This window comes from Cryptomeria japonica, chromosome 7 (assembly GCF_030272615.1).
Source record: "Cryptomeria japonica chromosome 7, Sugi_1.0, whole genome shotgun sequence".
NCBI lineage: Eukaryota > Viridiplantae > Streptophyta > Pinopsida > Cupressales > Cupressaceae > Cryptomeria > Cryptomeria japonica.
In genome coordinates, this window is record NC_081411.1 from 710096191 (window position 1) to 710116106 (window position 19916).

Genomic DNA, 19916 nt, shown 5'->3' on the forward strand with positions numbered 1-19916 from the left:
TGTTGCATCTCATAGTTGGTTTGTACATAAGATGTATGTGAAGATTGCATTTCTTCATGGGGATCATGAAGAGGATATTTACATGGAGCGCCCACAAGGATTCATTCAGGTTTCTTCTTTGATTCAAAAATTAAGGAACTATGGCCTCAAGAAGGCCCCTAGGGCTTGGTATTCAAAGATGGATTCATTTGTTCTCTTTGTAGGATTCACTGAGTGTCATTTTGATCTAAATGTATACAATTTGCAATAGGATTACTCTCATTTGATACTTGTGCTCTATGTTGATGACTTGATCATTATAGGGAGCACCTCATCCATCATTGGTAGTGTCAAATATGATATGCATGAGATATTTTCTATGACTGACTTGGACCTGCTGCACCACTTTCTTAGGATTGAGATATCTTAGTCTTATTTGGGGATTACTCTTGCATAGCCCAAGTATGCTCTTAATCTTATAGATAAGTTCCACATGGATGATTGTAAGCTTGTGCCAACTCTCTTTCTTTTAGGAGTCAAGCTTGAGGCCAAGTGTTCCACTCCACTTGTATCTTCATCTTGTTGGGAGTCTCATCTACTTGAATCACACATGCTCAGATATTTACTTTATGGTTGACATAGTTTCACACTTTATGCAGGAACCCCATGAGCTTCATTGGAAAGCTACCAAATGCATCTTCCACTACATACATGGTACACCTCACTATGGGATTCATTATGCATCAGGAATAGGACTTACCTTGGTTGGTTACACAGACTCAAATTGGGTTGGTGATCTTGATGATCATAAATCTACTTCAGGTTACAACTTTCATCTTGATTTGAGCCCCATTTGTTCAAAAAGAAAGAAGAAGTATGTTATTTCTCTTTCTTCGATGGAGGTTGAGTATCAAGGGGTTGTTAATGCAAATACTAAGGCTATTTGAATTCAAAATATTCTCAAAGAGTTTGGATTCACCACTCCATGACCTAAAGTCCTCAACGACAATAATTAGGGTTCAATTTAGATCTCAAAGAAACTAGTTCACCATCACTAGATCAAACACAGCAAAATCCACATGCACTACATCAGGGAGTTGATTCAGGAGTAGGTCATTAATTTGCAGTATTGTCCTACAACATAGAAATTTGTAGATGTCTTCACCAAACCCTTCACTTAGAGTAAGTTTCATTAGTTGCAAGATCTCTTGGGGGTGCAGGATATTTCATCAAGGGGGGTCATTTTACTTCTCCATCCTCTCTTATGGGGGGTAATTTTTCCTCTCTTGAGGTTTCATCCTTCTTCTTTGAGATTTATTTTGTATTTTCATCTAGGTAAGTGTACCAAGATGGTGTGCAAAAAAGTGGACACCATCCAAAAAAAAAATGTCAAAATACTAATAACGCGAATGGGTTATTTAAAATTTTAAACAACCCATTCGCGTTTAGGCTCCTTTGACCAAGCCTAAATGAGCCTAAAATGCGTATGAGGTCTATTTTCAAATAAACATGTACACGGTTTAGTTTTTAAAAATACGTATGGGTTTTAGTTTGTAAAAACATGTACAGGTTTTAGTTTCTAAAACCATGTACGGGTTTTAGTTTCTAAAAATGCATATGCGTTACTCTGACAATATTTTTTTTATTATGACCGACTGGTTTATTTTCACCTACGACCACACAAGAAGATCTCAAGGGTTATCTACCATAAAATATGTGAATGGGGTTCGAAGAATATAATCAATCCACAATGCCAAGGCAACCAACAAGTATGGAACTCCATTTTCTTAATCCATTTGATATATTTGATTAATTTTATTTGAAATTTGAATGTAATTTCATTATTTTTTATTATTTTTTTAATTATTTGTTATAAATTTATGTTAGATTCTCAAAACACTGCCCCCCAGTAAGAAACACCTCCTAAGAACTCAAGTCAAAACCCATAGGAGAACCCACAACCATATCCTCAAGATACAAACCCTCCATATCCTCCAATAGACCATTCACAAATGACACAAGAGGATTTGATAAAACAATTAACACAAAACACTACTAAAATATGATGGACTTGTAAAGCACTGAGAGCAGGGGTGAATCAGTGACACCAAAAATAGTACTAATTTAAACATTGATTGATAGATAAACTTAACAAGTTTGTTAAATAATATGCATGCAATAAAAAATGATATAACAACATCCAAAATAAGTAAAACATCCACCATAACACAAGTGTTTATACGTGGAAAACCCAAATAGATAAAAACCATGGTGAGATGGGACTCACAAGTTAACTATCTACAGTAATAAATAATTGACCAGTTAGGGTCTACAAAATGCTCTGCTAGGAGCGAATCCTGTTAAAGATCTCAAAGATTAGTTAAAATCTATACCCTATAAAAGGTAGTACCTTGTAAGGAGTAACCTCGGTGGAGGATTTCTGAATCCAAACTAATGGATCACTTGGTTAGAGGATTTCAACAATGAATCTTGTTAGAGCTTACCCGGTTAGATGATTTGACTGTTGCATTGATTAGAAAACAACAAGTGATGTGATCTAGTAATAGCACAAATTGCTTGTATAGATCCTCTTCTACGCACTTAACACTTCTTTACCAACATATTCTGCGACTTAACACTTCCACCTTTACACATAGCATATCACTTTCACTCATGTAAAATAATTCATTGTGATATCAATATATAAACATTTAAATTCTATGTCAGCCTCTAGAAATCATAACACAATTACCTAGGTGCAGTGTATCTAGTTAATTGATCATAACTCGTCACAAAAATATTGCCAAATATTGTCCATAAGGATAACTCATCATGGCTTGTGATAACTCATCATATAATCAATGAATACTGGTTGGAGTTAAACATATAAACTGTTTATCCTTGATGCTCATGTGATAATCTCCACTGGATCCTCATGTTGATGTCGAGTTATGAAAATCCATTGGTTGTCTCCATATAAAGATACCAGTTGGATATAAACCTCTAGGATACCGGTCGTAGTATAAACAAATTTAAAGTCACACTGGTAGATAATATGAACATATGTGTGTGTATGTGTTTCATCAATGACAACATATGATGAAGTTTAGTCATTACAATCATCATCAAGCCAACAATCTCCCCCTTTGGCATTGATGGCAACACTTAGAAAATTTTCACAAATACCGCTAAGTGTGCTTACAAAAAAATTATACACATATACACATACTCCCCCTTAGTACATACATCATACAAAATTTTCAAAAACACACATACATATTTCTACTCCCCCTTTGACAACAATGCCAAATTGAAAAGAAATATATATATATATATATATATAGAAAAGTTTGTATCAAAATGTTTTACATATACAAAAACTTGAAAAACTGAATCTATTAGGATAACTGGTGAACAACTGAGAGGGGGGGGTGAATCATTTATTAACAGATTATAACTTTTAATCCACAATACAACCTTAAACAAATCAAGTACCGGTAAGGAACATATATCAATAAACAATACAACTTAACAATTAACCAGATAATCAATGCAAAGAAACCATACCACATAACATTGTGATTTGTATGTGAAAAACTTGGAAAGGGAAAAACCACAGTGGGAAGCCTACCCACAGTCAGATGATACTTTTGCAGAAAGTATGTGTTACAATGAGGGGCCTGTACTTGCAAGAAGGAACACTGCCTAGAGCGTACTGCTCATTACAAAAGAGTCTCACTGACTACAGAGAGGCTACAACCTTCTCAAGATAAATGGACAACAATCCAATAGAGTGAACTATTGGAAATAGCATCTACCATGCTTTTTTACAGTCCCGATTAAGCTCAATGTCGAAGGACTAAATCCTCTTTTGAATCCAATTAGATCATCAATGATCGATCAACTCCTCTTCTTGAATGATATTACAATATTCGAACATTACATTCCTTGACCATGACCTTTTCAATAACCATGATACTTTACAAAGAGTTTCTATCTCTTATTTATACAAACCCTGAGGCCTAAACCAATAAGGTTGGCCACCTAGAGATATTACAATAATATCATTACATAATTCCTTATTACAATGATATGCCATGTCGGCTTAAGACCAAAACAATAATAACAAATCCATAAATCATCTTGAATCATCCAATTAACCTGTAGAGTACACGCTAGCATGATATTGGTCCATAACCTAGATAGGTACAAGACCTATTCTGGGTCCACCACGCCAAAGCAATGTCTTCAAGAAATTGAAGCAGGATCAATGAACATCTTCAGCATCCTGAAATCCTTGAAGAAGCTACACCAACATCAATTGTGCATCTTGTCATGATTCCTTAATGAAAGCTCTGTCGATAAAGCCTTAAACCAGTGTCAGTAATGGTTTACCAGAGTGTATGATAACATCCAATTACCAAGCCAATACCAACTGACCAAAAAACACTCATGGAGCATATAGCTCATGAAATCCAATATACTTTACTGATCCAAACATGTCAGAAGTGTCCAATAGATAATCTCTTCTGCCGGTAACACTCGACCTTCTACTGGTAACCAAAACTTATCTGCTAGTAACCATCCAAATCAGCTAGTGTTGACATCAATGACAAAACATCAATGCAACACATAATCAATCCATCCATAATGCCAACAAAATCAAGATTCATGCATTAGCAAGTCTCATGAAAATAACATTAAAGTTCCTCTTCAATTGTGATAAGGCATGTTTCCATGTCTCCAGCACGTTCTCAATGTACTCAAGTGTAGACATAATTTGTGTATGGAACTCTTCCATGGAATCAAGTGTATAGGTTTCTAGAGTAGCTAGAATAGCTTCTACATTCTTGTAGGCTCTCTACACTATGTCTACTTGGGATGTGAGTAGACTCTTCAATTCCTTCAGTGACCAGAGTCTTTTTGCTTTCTAAAGATCATAGTTATCCAAACTATTGTACAAATCATCCACAGATTTGCTAAAAGCAAAAATAGAATCTTGAAGTGGTACATATGCATTGCATATCTTTTCTATCTCTTGCTCTATTTCAATTCGCCTGTAATTGATGTTAGAATAAAAGAATGAAACATTAGAAGTAGAAGCAAGATATTTTCCTCCTGTTTCAATAGCTTTTCTTAACAAATCTTTATTAAAAGATAGAGCAAGTTTTCCTATATCAATTTATTTCATAAGCTACTCTCCATGCCTCTTCCTGTAACTCTTCTCAGTATAAGTTTGTGTTGCTTCTTCAAGTGACTTAATTTGGTCAGATGCATCAGTAACCAATTGACCAAGTTTGCTAATAGGAGTTGTCAGGTGTCCTGTAGCTGTTTCCGGCAATAGACTTGATAGAATATCTATAGCATTCTGAATGGTTACAACTTCCATTCTTTTCTCTTTAAGTCTCTTCTTATGTGCTCGATTGCCTTCACCAAATAGAAATCAGTGGTAACTGTGAAAACAATTTCCTTAGCAAAGTGTTTTACCACATCCTGAGGTAATCTTACTCTCATGCTCATTTTCTTCTAAAATTCATTGAAGTGTTTGTTCACTATAGCAGAAAAGGTGTTCTTCACAGCCTTGATACTATTCTTAATCTGGGAAGATATCGATAGATCCTTAGACCATTCAAGATAACCTATTCCTGATAGTAAATTCTGGAAATAAAAGAATATCCCAATCAATAACTGTCCAAATTTAAACTTTATACTATTGTCCTTCTTGATAGACTGAAGATTTAACAATAATTGGCTCCTTATGGCCTCACATAGGTCATAATTAGCATTTTTAGCTATCGTCTTGTAACCAGTATGCACTGTTGTTGATGGAACACTATTTAATATACTAGAATAGAATACTTGGTTTCCTATAACCATAGCTACCAACTTTACCACTGGGTCCCTGATGTTATTGACAGAAAAAGAATGCCTATCAGATGTTGATCCAGTTAGAGTGTATACTGTCTCTTTTGAAATATGCCTCAGCTTAGGTACTTCACCGGTTGAGTAAAAACTAGTTATAGCTTCAATAGCTTCCTTGGTTATAGTACGAGTCCTTTATAGGTACATGTTTTCCCCATGAACTCGACTCAAAATAATTCGGATATGTTCTTCAAAATATTCAAGAAAGTAAGTTGTGTTATGAAAACCTTTTTCATAAACCCTAATATATTATGTTTGAATCTTTCTATTTTCATCACAATGTTATTTTAACTGAGAATATATTGACAATGATCCTAAATCCTCAATCTTGCAATCAATGTAGCTGGAAAAAACTCCTTTCACTATAACACCACTAGGAACTTGTGATAAAGCATTATAAGACAATTTTTTCACTTTTACAACTTCCATAGGTTCAGATGTAATCATCAATTTCTCTATTGTTTTAGAAGATGATGCCATTCTAGATAAACTAGATTCAAAGCAGGATTTTTAAAAGAAATACCTTATTTCACGCATGCTACCTCTTTAACTAGTTGAATTTTGAGTGCACACCAATTTAGTCTTCACCAACCTTCAAATCACCTTGATTACTCAAATCACAAATCATAATGTAATTCCAATTAAAATTAGCTAACAACCCTTTCTTAGCTTTGCAAGTGCTCAAAAATTCTTTCTCATATGCGTTAGGGTAAAAATAACAAAGTGAAAACTTGCTTTTATCCTTTTTACCTACTACATTAAATGCTCACCTATTAGGGTTACAAACCCTAATTACACTGCTTAATGATACATAGATGTAAAATTGGTTGATAACCGATTGACAAAAAGCTATCAAAATTTCATGCATTCAAATTCTCTTACCGCTCATTTATCTCAAGGGGTCTGGAAGTGGATTTACCATTAAGTTACCCTTAGCCATATGAAAAATCTTAGTTCACCGGTGCAGGATTCTCCACACTTGGTGAAGGAACAGTTTCTTCTCTAGTTTCTTCAACATTAACTTTCTGCTTTCCTTTCTGGTCCTTAGAAGGATTGATCAGTTTGCTCTTACTGGATCTACAAAATTTTGCCATGTGTCCCAGTTTATGACAGTGATAGTAGGCCATACCATATGATCTCCCAGGTCCTGCATTACCTCTCCCAGTTCTTCTTGTGCAATTTATAGCCACATGACCAAAGTTGTTACAAATGGTGCAAATGACATTTGTTACCTTTTCCATCTCAAATGGACTAAGCCAATTGTCGTAGGTTCTTTTCCAGTTCATGTTGACCTGGTTATCAAAAAATTTCATCCAGTTGCCATTTGGTCTTGAATGCATATGTTGTACAGGATTATTTGCTCCATATCTGCATTCAATTGATCTATGTCCATACATTTTACATTTGAAGCAATGACCTTCAAATTTCTTGGACACATACCTAGCATTAGTATTTTAGCTTGCATTTCTATTAGGTTTGTCTCTACAAACATTTGCAAAGTGACTAGGTTTATGACAAACAAAACAAATAGGTTTAAAGACCTTCTTACCGGTAGGCTTTTTGACCTTAGGAGAAGATTTATTTTTAAGAGTGTTTGTCTTGGTACTGAAGGATTCACCTTTTTCATATGTGTGAAAACCAAGTCCATAAGTATCACCATTCATCCTTTGTGATTGAATTTTCTCTTCTAGCAAGGTAGAACTTCTATTGAAATTTTCCAATTTCTCATTCACTTCAGTGAGCTATCTGGTGAGATCTTCATTATGTTTTGATAGGTTCTCTCTTAGAGATTATGCTAATTCAAGATCTAGTTGTAGGTTATCTTTTTCTTCTCTTTCTGCATTCAAATGCTCATGCAAGGTATCATTCTCTTGCTTGATCTTGGAAATCTCATGATCTCTTTCTTTGGTGAGATCTTCAGCAGTTCTCTTGGCTTCCAATTCCTGACTCATGCCAATAGTAAGACCTTCTAGCTCTCTCCTTACATTTATCTTTTCACTATTTAGGTTTTCAACTTCCTCAACTAAAGCATCAATATTGGCCTCATCTGAAGAACTATTATCAGATATTTCTAACAGTTGCTCAGTTAGCTCTCTTCTTTTGACTTGAAAAGCTTTTAGTTTGATGCTTAGGGTTTCAAGCTCATTCCTACTAGCCTCAAGCTCTCTAGCCATCTCAAAGTAGCTCATATCCCCTATGGTAGCTTTAGGGTTCCTTTCCAAGTGATTAGGCTTTAAAGAAGTTAGGCTCTCATACCAATTTATGGACTTGTAAAGCACTGAGAGGGGGGGTGAATCAGTGACACTAAAAATAGTACTACTTTAAATAGTGACCGGTAGATAAACTTAAGAAGTTTGTTAAACAATATGCATGCAATCAAAAAAGATCTAACAACATCCACAATAACTAAAACATCCACCATAACACAAGTGTTTATACGTGGAAAACCCAAATAGGTAAAAACCACAAGGAGATGGGACTCACAAGTTAACTATCTACAGTAATAGATAACTAACTGGTTAGGGTCTACAAAATTCTCTACTAGGAGCGAACCCTATTAAAGATCCTAAATCTTAGTTAAAAGATATACCTTGTAAAACGTAGTAACCTCGGTGGAGGATTTCTTAATCCAAACTAATGGATCACCTGGTTAGAGGATTTGAACAATGAAGCTTGTTAGAGCTTACTCGGTTAGAGGATTTGACTATTGCACTGATTAGAAAACAACATGTGATGTGATCTAGTAATAGCACAAATTGCTTGTATAGATCCTCTTCTGCGCACTTAACACTTGTTTACCAACATACTCGGTGGCTTAACACTTTTTCCATTACACATAGCATATCACTTTCGCTCATACAAAATAATTCATTGTGATGTTAATATATAAACATTTAGATTTCATGTTGGCCTCTAGAAATCATAACACAATTACCTAGGTGCAGTGTATCTGCTCAAGTGATCATAACTCATCACAAAAATACCACCAAATCTTGTCGGCAAGGATAACTCATCACAGCTTGTGATAACTCATCACATAATCAATGAATACCGGTTGCAGTTAAACATATAAATAATTTATCCTTGATGCTCATGTGATAATCTCCGCTGGATCCTCATGTTGATGCTGAGTTATACAAATCCACTAGATGTCTCCATATATAGATATCGGTTATCACCATGTACCGGTTGGATATAAACCTCTATAATATCAGTTGTAGTATAAACAAATTTGAAGTCACACTGGTAGACAATATGAACATATGTGTGTGTATGTGTTTCATCAATGACAACATATGATGAAGTTTAGTCATTACAATCATCATCAAGCCAACAAAATAACTAGATTGGTGAATAGATTAAAGGCATATGAGCATGAGATTCATGCATCCCTTTCCACTGCCCTAGAATCAATCGCTAGTAGTGCCTATGAAGTTTCCAAGTAAGTTACAAAATGGGGAAGCTACAAGGATCGATGGCGTGCTTTTTATGCTAGTGTGTTGTCCTATAATGAAGTGAAAAAAAATATAAGTAAAGAACAAATATGTTCTCTTCTTAATGACCCCAAAACCAATGAGACCTTACCTCTTAATTCAAAGAGGTTTTCTATACACTCGTGTAACCATTTGGAGATGAAAAATGCTTTTTGGAATAGGTTATGGATGGTCTTTGACTAACCACCTTGTAATAATTTTGAGGTTCCAATATATTTTTTGAGGAAACTATATTGTGATTTTATCCTCAATCAAATGCCAAACTAATTTGATATGAGATACTTCCAAGGTAGAGGTGGAGGCTCTGCCTAAGATAGACCTGGAGCTCGGAGGGTACTAAACCCCAAAAGTCACATCCCTCTAGCAACAAAACCATGGTCGATGTCACGGTCCTAGTAGCCTTGAAATATTGTATGGAGTTACAGACTCTTCACATGGCCACCTCATTGACTAATGTCATCATTCAACATGGCACATAGTTATCACATCCTCTTGGCCCTAACAATGATGCAGTAGTTGAACTATCTAGCCTGGTAAGCCCATTCAACATGTGTGTCCCAATTGTTCATGTATATGCTCTGGGATAGATATTGAGGCCAGTGAAGATGGTTCCACCTCCCATCTATATACATTTTGTGAGGGTAGATGTTAGGCTAGCACTGCAGATGATGTGGCACTAATTGATAATTTGATGGATATGGTGTTTGGTGGTTAGACGTAGACACAGCTGTGTTGATATGAATTGATAACATTTTATTTATTAATCACTTAAAACTTGTAAATATAAAAAAAATACATTTATAAATTAATTTAAACTGATAAAAACAATATGCATTTTAGGATGCAGTATCTGGTGTTAATACACCATCTCATATTCCTCCCACTGTTGTTTTAGTTGCAGCTTCAATGCTTGAGTAAAAATTTTGTAACATGTTAAAATATAATAGTACCTTGAATTCAAAATATTATTTTATAAGATATACTAATTCTCTTTAATTTATATTTATTTTGCATTTTATAGGTGTTGTCAGGGGATCAAATGTCCCAGATTGATAATCATGCTTTGGGCCATTGATTTTGGCCTAGAAAGCTATGTGGTATCATATATTGCACACCTCTTATTTATGTATTTTTTTGAATATGCAAGTAATTTAAATTTAGATTTGTTAAAATATATTTAATATTATGTACTGATATCTCTTGTGTTAATTTTATTTCTTTCAGGGTACCCCACATGTGTCTAGGATACCTACTGGGTGAAAGAAATCCTCGAGGACACCTAAATGTCAAAAGGTAATTGAACACATTTTGAATTGACACAATTGTTTGAAAAGATTGAAATTGTCTTAATTGGAACTTGTAGATTGATTAGTCTTTTTTGTCTTGTTTATATACAACGGAAATTGAGCTTTGTAGAATTCATGAATGCACCCAATATGTCAGAAGATCAAGAGAGGGAAGAGGTATGTATCTCTACTTTATTTTCTTTTTTTGATGATTATATGCACATGTACATGTGCACTTTAGATAAATTATAATCTTATCATTTTTCTTACAGGAAATAGCCATAGTTGTTTCATCAATGATGAGCCCTTCTAGGTCAACAGGAGAAGCATCTTAGGCTCTAGTACACTTTTGTTCTATATATTGTATATTTTTTATTTTTTTTAAATCTATATATATTATTACCTTGTATTAATTGTATTTAACCTGCAATAGGCCCCTTCACAGTTTGTCTGTAACATGGATCCTCTCAAGTACCAATTTAAAAGGACTCCTAAGACTGACAAGGCAAGGAGAGAAAAGATGGTTGATCCCAGATCAACACATGAGGTAATCAATAATTAAATTGCAAAGAAATTATAGTTGAATGTATAGTTATTTTGATAATTGTGCACTATTTTTTACAAAAGGAGTCTAACTTGGCTTTTGAATTGTGGCTGTGCAACCATCTATAGAGCTGCATATTGCATCAAAGAGGCTTGATTTTGATGATCCACCACAACTATAGGATAATATAGTGTTAGTTGTGGTCATTGAAGGACCAATACATAAATATATTTTATAATTTTATTGTATATCAATTTGGACATGGCGTATGCCACATTTTTGTAAAACTTTTATTGACTTGGCATATATGCCATTTTTGTATACATACACAATTATTGTGCATTTTGATATATATAAATGTTGATATTCGATCCAATTTGCTCATTGTGTGCATGTATTTGTACTTTGAAACTTAAATATTTACAATTTAAATATGATCTAATTATAGCATATTGTGGATTTATCAACTTAGAATCCAATAGAATTTATTAATTTACAATAGTCTTTGCATACTAGTATGAATCATGATCATTACATGGAATTTGTTTGACATTTTTATCATTGATGTGCATCCAAATAATGTAAGATGTATATTGTATTTGTGTATATTTACATGATGAAGACACATTAGTCATGAGGCACATAAGGACATATGTTGAAAACATATTAGACATGAAGTGATCACACGAATACATAAGACATATGAATAAACTCAAGAAAAAATTAACTCCTTCACGTAGGAAGTATTTATATTAATCCGCATGAATGCATGAAGATGAAGCATAATCAAAGTATCCACTCAATACATGCATTGTTAGATTCTTTCTTATTAACTTCAATGTCAACCTTTGTTACTACTTCAGTTTTAAGAAGAAGAGGATGTGAATTTAACCAAAGTTCTTAGAGACCAAATAAAATAGGCTCCCTCAAAGTTTACAAATCCAAGCCCTTACCCTATATTGGGACCATGTCATCAAGTTTTATAAGTTGATCCCTACCCTATGTTTGAAATCATCCTATTTATTGGGAATTATTGACAGTTATGATCACATTTGATCCTTGTTAATGATCACTGGATGCTTTTGATTCTTTTCCTTTATATCTCTCAATGTGAGTGGTGCGGGAGCACCCTCATGCTCACAATCTTCAAATTTTGGTTTTTGTCTTGTTTTATGTTGTTTCATCTAAATAATGTCTTTTGGGGCCATTAATGATCATTTGGAGTCATTTTTGAAAGTTTGGGGTCATTTGGATAAAAGATGTAAAATTTGCTCAATTATTGTCAAAGTTGTCAAAGTTTGGGTTTGGATGATGGAAACCACTTGTATGGTCATAAATAGGTATCTTCAACATGACCCAAGGGTTGAAAAACTTTGTATTGAAGTTTTGAATGAAGTTGAATCAATTTGGAGACTATTTCTATGTGCTTTCCTCCAATATTGCTTCTCTTTCACATTGTATGGATTATACGGATCAAATAAAGACCTGAGATTTATTATAAATGTTAGATATGTGAATCTAGTTTCATTTGAACTTGGTTTCATTAATTTTCACCCAATACTTTAGGAGATATTGCAATTTCTTTCCAAATTGTGTGAATATCGTGAGATGCATGCAATGCAAGGTTGAAAGATAGGCTAACTCTCATTCCATTCATCATGGGCATGAACTACTAATATGAGCACATCTAGTTGGGAATTTTTATGTTAGGCATACTCCTTTTGTGCCTCCCAACACATCGGAATGTCTAGAGCCATACCCTACCAACACCATCTCTTAACTGCCCTCGATCCAAAAAATTGTCAAACTTTGATAGACTATTCTCAGAATCCAAGATGCATATGAGTGATATATTTGAAGCTATAGGTTCATGTGAGGCCCATATACAATGATTTATCTTGGATTTTGAATACTCAGAGCCATTTTCACAAGATAGCATTTTTTTCAATTGGTGTGAAAATCGTCAAATGCATGCAATGCAAGGTTGCAAGATAGGCTAACTTTTATTTCATTCGTCATGGGAATGAACTACCAACACAAGAACATCTAAGTGGGTATTTTTATTGTATTCATGCTCCTGTTATGCCTCCCAAATCACCAGAACATCCATAGCCATAGCCTATCGGTGTCATCTCTTAAGTGTTGTAAGTCCAAAAAATTATCAAACTTTGAGGGATTATTTCTTAGAATCCAGGATGCATATGAATTATCTATTTGAAGATATAGGTTCATGTGAGGCCCATATACAATTACCTATCTCATATTTTGAATACTTGGAGCCATTTTCAATGGGTAGCATTTTTTTAGTTGACGCGTAAATCGTCAGATGCATGCAATGCAAGGTTGTAAGATAGGCTAACTTTCATTCCATTCATTGTGGGTACGAACTACTGGCATGAGTGCATCTAGGTGGGTAGGTTTATAGTAGAAACTCCCCTGTTGTTCCTCCCAACTCATCGGGACGTTTAGAGCCATATCCTACCGACACTATCTCTCAAGTGCCCTAAGTACAAAAAAATGTCAAACTTTGATGGACTGTTTCTCAAAATATAGGATTCATATGAATGATTTGTTTGAAGATATAGGTTCATGTGAGGCCCATCAATAATGAGCTATCTCAAAGATGAAGACTTAGAGCCATTTTCACATGGTAGCATTTTTTCAGTTGGTGCAAAAACCATCAGATGCATGCAATGCAAAGCTGCAAGATAGGCTAACTTTCATTTCATTTGTCATTGGCATGAACTACTAGCATGAGTACATACAAGTGGGAAGGTTTATGGTATCCATGCTCCTGTTGTGCATCCCAACTCGCTGAAACATCCAAAGCCATACCCTACCGATGTCATCTCTCAAGTGCCCTAAGTCCAAAAAATTGTCAAACTTTGACAAACTATTTCTCAAAATCTAGGATGCATACAAATGATCAGCTTGAAGCTATAGGTTCATGTGAGGCCCATCTATAATGACCTATCTCATATTTTGAATAATCAGAGCCATTTTCATAAGGTAGCATTTTTCAGTTGTTGCAAAAACCATCAGATGCATGCAATGCAAGGTTACAAGATAGGCCAACTTTCATCCCATTCATCGTGGGCACAAACTACTGATACGAGCCTATCTGATTGGGCAGTTTTATGGTAGGAATGATCCTATTGTGCATCCCAAGTTTCCATAATGTCCAGAGACATACCCTACTGAAGCCATCTCTCAAGTTCCTTAAGTCTAGAAAATTGTCAAACTTTAACGAACTATTTCTTGAAATCCGGGATGCATACGAATGATCTATTTGAAGCTATAGGTTCATGTGAGGTCCATATACAATGACCTATCTTGGATTTTGAAGATTCAGGGCCATTTTTACAAGGTAGCTTTTTTTCAATTGGTGCAAAAACAAAATTAGGACATGTACTCATAAATAGTCATACAAAATGCATCACAAAATTACATTTATGCATTTATAATCAAACAATACAAAAATTACATATACAAAAAAATTCCTCTAAATATGGATAAATTAGCTTATGGCTATTTAAATATAGAAAAAACTTATTTACAAACGATCTCATGATTGTTTATATATATAATTTCGCATTTAAATATGCACAATTCAGATCATGGTTGTTTAAATATACAAAATTTGGCATCTAAATATGTACAAATTAGGTCATGATCATTTAAATATGCAAATTCATTTGGTTCATCTAATTGAGATGTTGTAGATGACATACCTTCTTGTCACATTTCTCTTAGTTAACGTAATCTCTTCATACGATGCCTTTGTATTTCCTTTTTAGCCTCTTGTTGTTCAGATGTTCCTCGCTTGTTCTTTCCCATCATTAATAACTATTGTCCTAAATAGAATCATTTTGCACATATATGTTACAAAAAATTATACAATCAAATCACCATAAAAATGAGTTATCATTATTTTTAATAATCAAAACTATTAAATAATCATAATAACATTGAACAAACTAATTAGAACAACAATTCAATCATTTGAACTCATACAAAATAAAATGTTCACTTACTTTGACATGAAACTGTTGCAAAATTACAGAATCGGTTGCAGTGGGGCCTTCAAAAAGTTCCAAAAGTCCTTTCGTGGCCATTGAGGCCATTGACCAAATAAAATTATGTGAAAGAAATAGGTATGTAATACTTTTAGCTACCCATTCATGTTTTTTAGTCCCTAAAAAAATACCCCAACAAACCAAAGTTCATAGCTCCCATAACCTGTACATGCTTCTTATGTTAAAAACCCATACGTGTTACTTATAGTTAAGAAAGGGTGAAGGAGAGAGAGAGAGAGAGAGAGAGAGAGAGAGAGAGAGAGAGAGATAAAGGGTGGTCATATGGTGTGCTAAGGGGTCATATGGTTCAAGGGGAGAATGATGGTTTATTATTTTCATCCTTGAACCTCATGCTCTCTCTTAGGGGGTGATCTTATGGTGTTTTCTTAGGTATGGATTAGCTTGAGGCACCTTACCAGATGACTACTTAGGAGTTGAGTGAGTTGCAACTATAGTTGGAGGACCTATTAGCTAAGTATTTCATTCATCCTAGTATTTCTCCATGGGGAGCATCATTTTTAATCTATGAGGAAGAAGGACAAATCCCTTCGCTTATGCATAGTCTACCAGTAGTTGAATAGAGTGATGGTGAAGAACCAATATCCTTTATCAAGGATTAATAATCATTTTGATCTAATTAAGGATGCTGGCATATTTTCTAAAATAGATCTTAAGTTAGGGTACCATCAGCCTCAGATCCATGAAGTAGACATTCATCAAATAACCTTTTGTACTTGTTATAGGCTTGCACATTATTATTATTAGTTCGTCTAGCGTTTCTTGAGGATAGGCCATCACATAACTTCTCTACAAAGGAAAGGGAGGAAATTGTTTGGATGAATAAGTGTGAGGTGGCTTTCCGAACTCTTAAGGAGCAATTGACTAGTGCACCTATTCTGACAGTGTCGGATCCAGTAGGTGATTTTGTTGTGTGCACCGATGCTTCTTTAGAATATTTGAAAGTAATTATCAAGAAGGAATGGATGTGTGATTGTACATGAGTCTTGCAAACTCAAGGATCATGAGATGAATTATCCCACTCATGATTTGGATTTGTCGGCAGTTGTTCATGCCTTGACAAGGTGGAGGCATTTCCTTCTTGGGCATCGGTTTGAGTTGCATAGTGACCATTGGAGTATGCAGTATATCTTTATGAAGCTGATTTTGAATGCCTAGTAGCAGTGATGGATGGATTTTCTCTCAGAGTATTACTTTGAGGTTAAATATATTTAGGGAAGGAGAATGTTTTAATAGATTCTTTGAAACAAAGGAGACATGAGTTGTTTGAAATAACTCTCAGTGTGGATTTTGAGGAGCCAGATACTCATACCACTTTCTTTGGATGCTTGGTACCAGGAGGTGAGAGTAGAATTTATTTCTGGGAGAGATTTGGAAGGGAGATATGCGAGATAGCTAATGCAATCAGATGGTCTTCTTCACTTTTAAGGTGCAGGTATGTTCCATTAGAAGGACTTTGTACTTTGATCTTGAAAGAGGCTCATTGTGAACTTTATTTGACACACTCAGGTGCCAAGAAGATGCATGCAGACCTTCGACACTTGTACCATTGGTTCGGTATGAGGAGTGACATAGCAGATTTTGTGTCTTAATGGGAGAATTATCTATATATTGGTAGATTTTACCTATAATAATGGATGCTATAGTTCTATTAGTATGACACTTTTTTAGGCTTTGTATGACCGACCTTGTCATATGCCTTTGAGTTGGGATCAATTAGAGGATCGAGTTCTTTAGGACCCAAGATTTTACAGGAGATGAAGCAATAGGAGGATCATATACAAGAGAATTTAGTGGTGGTACAAGATAAACAAAAGAAATATTAAGGGAGTTTTTGCATTATTATTATATGGATTGAATTTTGGGAGAAGTTTTTTGCATTGTTGCTCTAGAGAATTTATGGTGATTTGGGATTTTCGGGTGAAAGATTGCTTTTGGATTTTTAAGAGATTTTATATGCAATTGTTCATTATGGATTGCGTATTGGGAGATTTATTTTTTGCTAAGGATTTTCTTTGGCATATTCTAAATTGAGGTTGCACTTCAATTTTTCTTCAGATTTAGACCTTTCTTCTAATATCCAGGTTAGAGATTTCTATTATCCTTGAATATTAATTTATATCTTTTATTTTTGAAAGGAAAAGATTGTCTTTTTTATGTTTAGAAATTATTTTCTGAATTTTTGGGAAGAATTTTGGGTAATAATATAATCAGAGTTTAATTTATTATGTAAGGGGATTTTACAGGTTTTACTAAAATTTATTTCCATGAGTGGAGCTTTTATATAGTGGAAGGAATTTATCTTCTTGAGAAATTATCTCAATGTTTTATTGTTGGCAATTTGGAGGAAATTGATTATGTGTTGCATTTACTTTTGTCATTGATGTCAACATTAGCTTTTTAGGTTGTCTACTAGGTTCCAGTAGAGTGGTTGGATTGTGATGTTGATCTAGAGACTATCTTCAGTATTCTTTGGTACATTCAATTCCATGGAATTGGTTTGGTTTGGTCATTCATGTGCATGTCACATTCAATTGGTTTGGGATTTGGTGATTTGGAAGCTATCATATGTTCTAGTAAGCCTTTTGGTTACTGGTAAGGGTTTTACCGACAATGCTTCATTGAAGATATTTTAATGAATTCGATAAGTGGTGTTGGTGCGATTGCTAGAAGGTTCTCAGGATGCTGATAGTTATCATGTCTACATTTCAGTTGATTAGTTGTGTTGCATTTGTCTTATGGTGACCTATTTTAGGTCTAATGCTATTCTGTTAGGTACTAGTTTATGTAACGTGTTGGTGGATTCTCCTGATCCATTACCAGTTGGATTTATTGTTTGGTTAATGTTGTTTCGATCTTAGGCCGACTTGGATTATCATTGGTTTGTGGGTATATGTAATGGATTTATTGTATTATCTTTTAGGTGGCCGACCTAATTGTTTAGGTCCTGAGTTTGTATAAATATGATGTAAGATCTCTTTGTAGATCGTGGTCGTGGGTTATGGGATTATCTATGTGCAAATAAAGTTGTAATCATATGCAGAGGTTTTGGTCGATCATGGGTGATCAAATTGGGTTTGAGTAAGAGGTTTAAGACCTCTAGCATTAAGCTTAACTAAAACTATACTTAGGCAAGGGAGATGCTATTCTTTTAGTTCATCCTCAATTTCAGGACTAGATTCAACAGGGGCAATGAAGGTCTCTGGTTTCTTCCTCTTCATTATACCTTTGTCGGTTCCTTCTTTTGGAGAAGCCTATACAGCTGCCGAAGGAGATGTCTCTACTAAACGAATGATTTGTTTAATCTCAAAGGATATCTTTTGGATAGCCTGTCCAACCTTCTTTATTTGTCCTTCCCTTTTCTTCTTGTTGAAACCTATCTTCACTTCTAATTCCTTTTGCTTTACAGTTCCAAAAGTTTTCTCCTTCTCATCAACCAGGGAATCTATAAGAATCTTGGCATAAAGGTCCAAGATTTGTGCATCAACCTCATATCCCATTTCAGTAACCCAGATAGTTCTAGGCTACACTACCTCCATTAAAGTTTCATCCTTTTTGACCATGAAACATATGTCGGTAGATTATTTATCAACTATATGCTTAAGAATCTTTTTTGTCTTCTTCATTGCTTTCTGAAATGCTTTGAAATAATCCCACATAATAGAGTCTTTGTTCGGTCCTAAATTCATCAAGGTATCCTTAATTTGTTTTCCCACTGGTATATCAAAGGCCCATTGCCTCATACTAGATCCTAGTATCTCATTTAGAAAGAAAAACATTAAACAGACAATGAGATTTTCGTACCGAAACGTACCTTTCTTTTCTCCCTTAATCTTTACCAAATTCAAAATCACTTCATCACACATCCATTGACATAGATCATATTTCTCATTTTCTTTTACCATCTTGTGTGCATAGTAGATACATGAACTAGAAACAGAGTTCAACCGGTTGAATTGAGCCACCTTATATCTGATTACCATGCTTGTAAATTGAACAAATTTGTCCCTAATGGTGCTAATCCACATCGACCGGTTGTCAAAGGTGGCACTAGTTATCTTCTTCACTTCATTGTTCGAAATCCTCCTTTTGACTCGTGTCTGTCCGAACTAGGTTAAACTAGTGATAGCCCAGATCACCTCCTTGGTGATTTTGTAGGGTCGGTCAAGCCACATGAACTTTTGATGGATTCATCTCAACATGTACCAAATCATCTCATACACAAACTCAGGCATCTCCAGAATATTGGTGAAACCCTGATCCTTCAAAATTTAAAATTTTGGTTTGATCAACCCATCCTTGTTCAGCAAAGTAGAGATGTATACTGAATTAATCTTCGATGATCCTAGATCCTCTAGAGTGCAGTGAATATAGGCTCTCACATCTTCCACATGGAGAACTCCATCAGAAACCCTAGAAAATGTGTCGATTGAGTCATTGACCTTTGTAATTTGGAGTCATTGCTTGAATTTTGGATGTGGACGATCCTTAATATCCACCACAACAAGGGTATCCACATCTACCAAAGTGGCAGGAGATCTAGAAGACATTTCAAATTCAGAAAAATAACCTTAAAAAGTTGGCATTATTGGATGAA